General features: G+C 44.2%; 1 pseudogene; it reads left to right on the top strand.

Annotated features, from left to right (window-relative positions):
- The first annotated feature begins 829 nt into the window (after nucleotides 1-829).
- LOC113567293 lies at nucleotides 830-3,915 on the top strand (annotated as a pseudogene).
- Nucleotides 3,916-5,230: the final 1,315 nt, after the last annotated feature.

The following is a 5,230-nucleotide window of genomic DNA, read 5'->3' as shown; positions in this document are numbered from 1 at the left end:
TTTTAAAGATACGATAAAACCAAAAAAGGCAGAATCGTAGAGGATGTTTATATGTTCTAGAATGTAAAATCTCAACCAGATCGTATAATTATTATAGCCAGAATCAAGAATACAATTTTATTTTTCCTCGCTCTGTCTCTCTCAAACACACAGGTTTCATGGTCGGTTTTGCCAATTGCAAAATATGAGTTCAAGGATCTCAGAACCTATAAGAGCCAGAGCAACCAAATTTGGTATCCATACTCCTGTGATATCGGACCTTGACTGTTTCGTGTCCAAATTTCGGCACACCCCCTTCCGCCCCCGCAAAGGACGAAAATCCACAAATCTCAGAGACTATTATCGCTAGAGTAACAAAATTTGGTATCCGCACTTCTGTTAGATCTCACTATAAAACCTATATTTCAGAATTTCTCCCCACCCCCTTCCGCACCCACAAAGGACGAAAATCTGTTATATTCACAATATTGCACATTCGAGAAAACTAAAAACGCAGAATCATAGATAGTGACCATATCTATCAGATCGCTGAATCTGGATCAGATCGGATCATTTTTGTAGCCAAAAGCAAGAAATCAATTTGCAGTGGCTACGCAGCGCCCGACGTCACGCTCTGACTGATTTTCTGTCTCTCTCGCACGCACTCTTTGTCGTGTCGTTTAATATTAGCGGCCTCTGCCGGAGGAGAGCCATACTGACTAAGTATCGGGTATAAATGTAGAGTTGCGGTGTCCGCAGCAACTCACAACGTTCCCCCTCGTTTTAAATTTGGTTGTTGCGGTGAGGCAGAATCTCTTCACGAACTCTCGCCATTTTGCTGCCACTTGTCATGAGAATTGGAAAAAACATTGAAACAAGGAAAGGATCTGCCACCACTAATGGTAATAATTGCACCTTGGCTATCATCTTTTCACGCAATGATCAGAATTATAGAACAAATTGTCTACATCCATGTTTAGCTAAACTTTTGTTTTCTCCGTTTTTTTCTTACTCACTCATATTAAAACCAAATTTAATCCATCAATAAGTAAAACGATTACCTGGGAAAAGATTATAAATAAATGAGCTTGTGACTACTTAGAATTTAGACGGATTGCTCCTTATCGGTGATGTTTGACTGAATTAAGCATTTTGGCTGATATACTCGACTCGAGAGCTGACACACTGATAATTTTATCGCCAGATTTCCCTCGAAACATTCCTATAAAATCACAGTCAAAAGGTGCAATGCCTTCAATCGAAAAAGTATTAGCATGGTGAACGTTTTAAGCGGACTGTCTGCGGACTGGTACTTGTCAGTGCCGCACAACTGAAAGACGGAGATGTCCTGCAAGATTACCAGCGTTTAAAAAGTCTCCGCCCGCTGGGAAGTTTGCCGAAAACTTCCGTATGAATTGCTCCCGGACTTGGATCTTTTCCACCCCCGAATACCCAGTCAGGAGGATCTGTTGTGTTTCGCGGACATGGCTCAGTTCATGCAGGCGCTCACTACTGGAAAATTATGGGAAAATTATACTTAAGAGTAAGTAAATAATGAAAATTATATTCAAGTCAATGAGAACTGAAGTTGACGAATTTTGTGAGCAGTGATCGATGCTTGGGGCTCCATTCCCTCAGGAGTGCTGTCCGGCAATGTCTACCATCTGGGTAACTTCGATGAGTCAAGATCAGCGAGGAGATCACCAGTAGTCACAGCATACATGGAAAGTACTGTTTTCTAATTGTACCCGCCGTATCCATTTCGATCAAGATCGCATCTTGCTTTCCGGCTTCCTGCTCTGCTGCACATATGGATACGTTTCTGGAGCAGTTAATGCAGAATTTGTTGAACTCAAGCAGCACAAATATAAAATTTAGCGAGGCCAGCTATCAGACAAGTGAATCGAAACCTTGGGATGGAATGACCATTTTCACAGTGTAAGTTAGACCTTATCATAATAAATTTCTGTGACTCATACTATGGATTGCAGTGTACTTCTTGGCTTGATGGGTACTATCGTGGGTCTATGCACGCTCTACGACTACTTTCTGTGCCAGGATCAGAGTTAGGACCGGAGAGAACTGAATGATTTACAGAATGATTTAACTCGTATTTTGCCTACCAGGTAGTATCTCTGTGACTGTGAAGATGTGCTCGGCACGGTCAAGTTCCCGTGCCATCTTCCGCATTGTCGACAGCAAATCGAATCCGAACGTGATCAGTTGTCTTGATGGAATCCGCTGCATGTCCCTATTCTGTGTTGTTTTTGACCATGAATACATATATTCGCTAATTTCTCCAAATATAAATACCTTCAATATGATTTCGGTTTTAGTGGCCTCATGCTTGTATGTGCAAAAACCATTCAGCTCTGTTTTTTTGTTTGCTAGTGGGTCGCGGAATCCTTTTCCAGCTTTATTATCCACGGATTTTTTTCGGTTGATTCCTTTTTCTTTATTGGTGGCCTACTAGTGGCTACGGTTGCTCTTCGCTCAATGGATAAGTAAGTGTTTGAGATATTTTGTATCCATCGAGAATTATTGCCAATTTTCTTACAGATCCAAAGGAAAACTGAATGTGCCGCTTATGTATCTTCATCGTATTATACGGATCGTGCCGATACTTGCAATAGCAATCCTAGTTTACATAAAGCTGACGCCCATTGTTTCTGGGGGACCTTATTTTAAAGGTGGATTCCATGGTACCGCCGCCTATGAAAAGGGCTGGTTCTGGACGCTGCTCTTCGTGCAGAATTATGCTACAAGCAATATTGTAAGTCATAGATCTACTCTTATTACCATTTGTACGATAATCGTTTTCAGTGCCTGGATCACACATGGTACTGGGCAGTGGATATGCAGCTTTATATAATCTCTCCGCTTCTGCTGATTGCACTGTATAAGTGGGGCAAAAAGGCAGCAGCTGGCATCGCGGTTCTTGTTCTCCTACTATCGTCCTGCCTCTTTGCCACGATGATAGTCAACAAATACTCATTGCTCTTCAAGTAGGTCCACGATGCTTCTGTTTGTCGTTGGAGTTCTTCAACCCCATTTAATTGCAGGAATGGAACCGAAGGAGATGCCGGAAGGAAACTGTATTCTGCCACACATACTCATTCGGCACCTTGGCTGATTGCATTTCTTTTTGGATATTTTCTTCACCTGAATTGTAGGAAGAAGTTCCAAATAAGCCGGATTTTGGTATGGTCTGGATGGGTTCTTAGTCTGGCCATGATCTTCACCTCGATGTTTGCCCTGTACCCTGCGACCCAATAGAGTGCTCCACCCCTGTCCACCCTCAAGGAGTTTCTGTACTACACGCTTACCAGAGTGGGCTGGCCCTTAGCCCTGTGTTGGATCGTCTTTGCCTGCATGCAGGGCCATGGCGGTCTGGCCAACAGTTTCCTATCCTCGCCATTGTGGCAGCCTCTCTCGAGACTCTCCTATTCCGTGTACATCTGACACCTTTTCGTACAGGAAGTCAACAGTAGAAGCGTTCGTACTAATACTTATTTCTCGGACAAATTGTAGTAGGTTTTGTTTCTAGTAGTTGATGGTTGCTTATTTTTAACTAACCTCATTGATGATTTTCAGATGCAGAAATTTTGGTCTGACTTTGGGATCACTATTTTCATTTCGTATCTGCTTTACGTTGTCATTGAGGCTCCTTTTGGCGGACTCGTTAATCTTCTACGATCCCGGGAGAAAAGTGTTTTGAAGCCCCAAGCTCCAAGCGAACAAAAGCAATCCTCAGTTGATGTCCAGCAGGGCCAGTTGAATGCCGGAAGTAATCTGGTTGAGTCCGACGTGCCTAAATAAGAAGCCACAGAGACTACTCCAGAATAGTTATAGATGTAAATATCAATATGGGTTTTTTTTCACTCTTATGTAGACATTTTGTAGATTACAAAACCACATAAAAAAGATGTGAGCTTCCGACTACCCACACACTAGACTGATAAGAGTAATTATCAATGATGTTCGGCTGTATCAAGTATTACGCTGTGCTAGTCTGAGTACCTCAGACTACTCAAGACTACCTTACTCAACACAATTGTTTTTATAATCGGCTGGTGGTTCTAGATAGAACAGATGGCAGATGGCGAAACGCCACCAATCGAATTAGCATTAGCATAGGAAGCGTTGTGGGTCCGAGACAGCCCGAGTGCGTTAGAGCTGCTCGGGGACGCTGTTAAGCCGAGTCCGAGAGATAGCGACATAAGGAGACGAAATAATTCCACTGCATGCGCATATGCGGTAGCAAATGATCTTTGCAGTGCAAACGACAACACCAAAATGCATTTCCTTTGAACCGCACCACTGGCAATAATTTAAAATATTTAAGCTGCTTGATCTGACATACTCCCCCCGTTGGAAGCCTGACTTTCAACAGCAACAGCATTTGGCAGTAGGCACAGCTTGTTGACGGCGCGCTTTGTGATTCCAGATGACGTCTTCAGCACAGCAACTCGGGAAACGCCATCTCGTCCAGGCAAAAGCTCGACCACTCTCGCCAGTGGTCACTTCATGGGAGGAAGATTCTCATCCTTGACAAGAACCAAATCGGCGACAGCTAAACTAGGCTTCACAGTGCGCCACTTTGAGCGCTGCTGCAGTGACGATATGTACTCCTCCTTCCACCGGGACCAAAAGAGCTGCTGCAGGTACGAAACGCGCTGCCAGCCGTCCAGGCGATCGAAGTTTAGCTGCGTGACGTCAGGCTCAGCGAACGAAGCATGAGGGCCACCATTCAAGAAATGCGCTGGAGTTAGAACGTCTAGATCGGCAGGGCTCTCTGAAATTGAAACTAAAGGTCTTGAATTAATCACTGCCGTGATGTGGCACAACCGCGTCCGCAGCTCGTCAAATCCAAGAACCGAGTTGCCTATCGCACGGTAGAAGTGGTACTTGGCCGTCTTCACTGCAGCCTCCCATAGACCACCAAAATGAGGGGAGCGCGGAGGAATGAAATGCCAGTCTATAGCCTCGACCAAGCAAAAATCCAGCTGCGCCTTCTGATGGTCATCGCTGAGGACCAGGCGCTTTAATTCCATCAGCTCATTCTTAGCGCCGACAAAATTGGTTGCGTTGTCTGACCAAATTTGCCGCGGCTTTCGTCTAGTACATATGAAGTGCCTTAGTCCATGTAGAAAAGCAACTGTGGATAAGTCCTTTATAAGCTCCAGATGAACAGCCTTGGTAGCGGAACAAATGAAGATGCAGATGTAGCACTTGATTGGAGCCTTGTTGC

The sequence above is a fragment of the Drosophila persimilis genome, unplaced genomic scaffold (genome assembly GCF_003286085.1).
Source record: "Drosophila persimilis strain 14011-0111.01,24,50 unplaced genomic scaffold, DperRS2 tig00003936-arrow-arrow-pilon, whole genome shotgun sequence".
Classification (NCBI taxonomy): Eukaryota; Metazoa; Arthropoda; class Insecta; order Diptera; family Drosophilidae; genus Drosophila; species Drosophila persimilis.
Note: the sequence above shows the minus strand (reverse complement) of the source record. Positions and strands in the feature narration are given on the sequence as shown.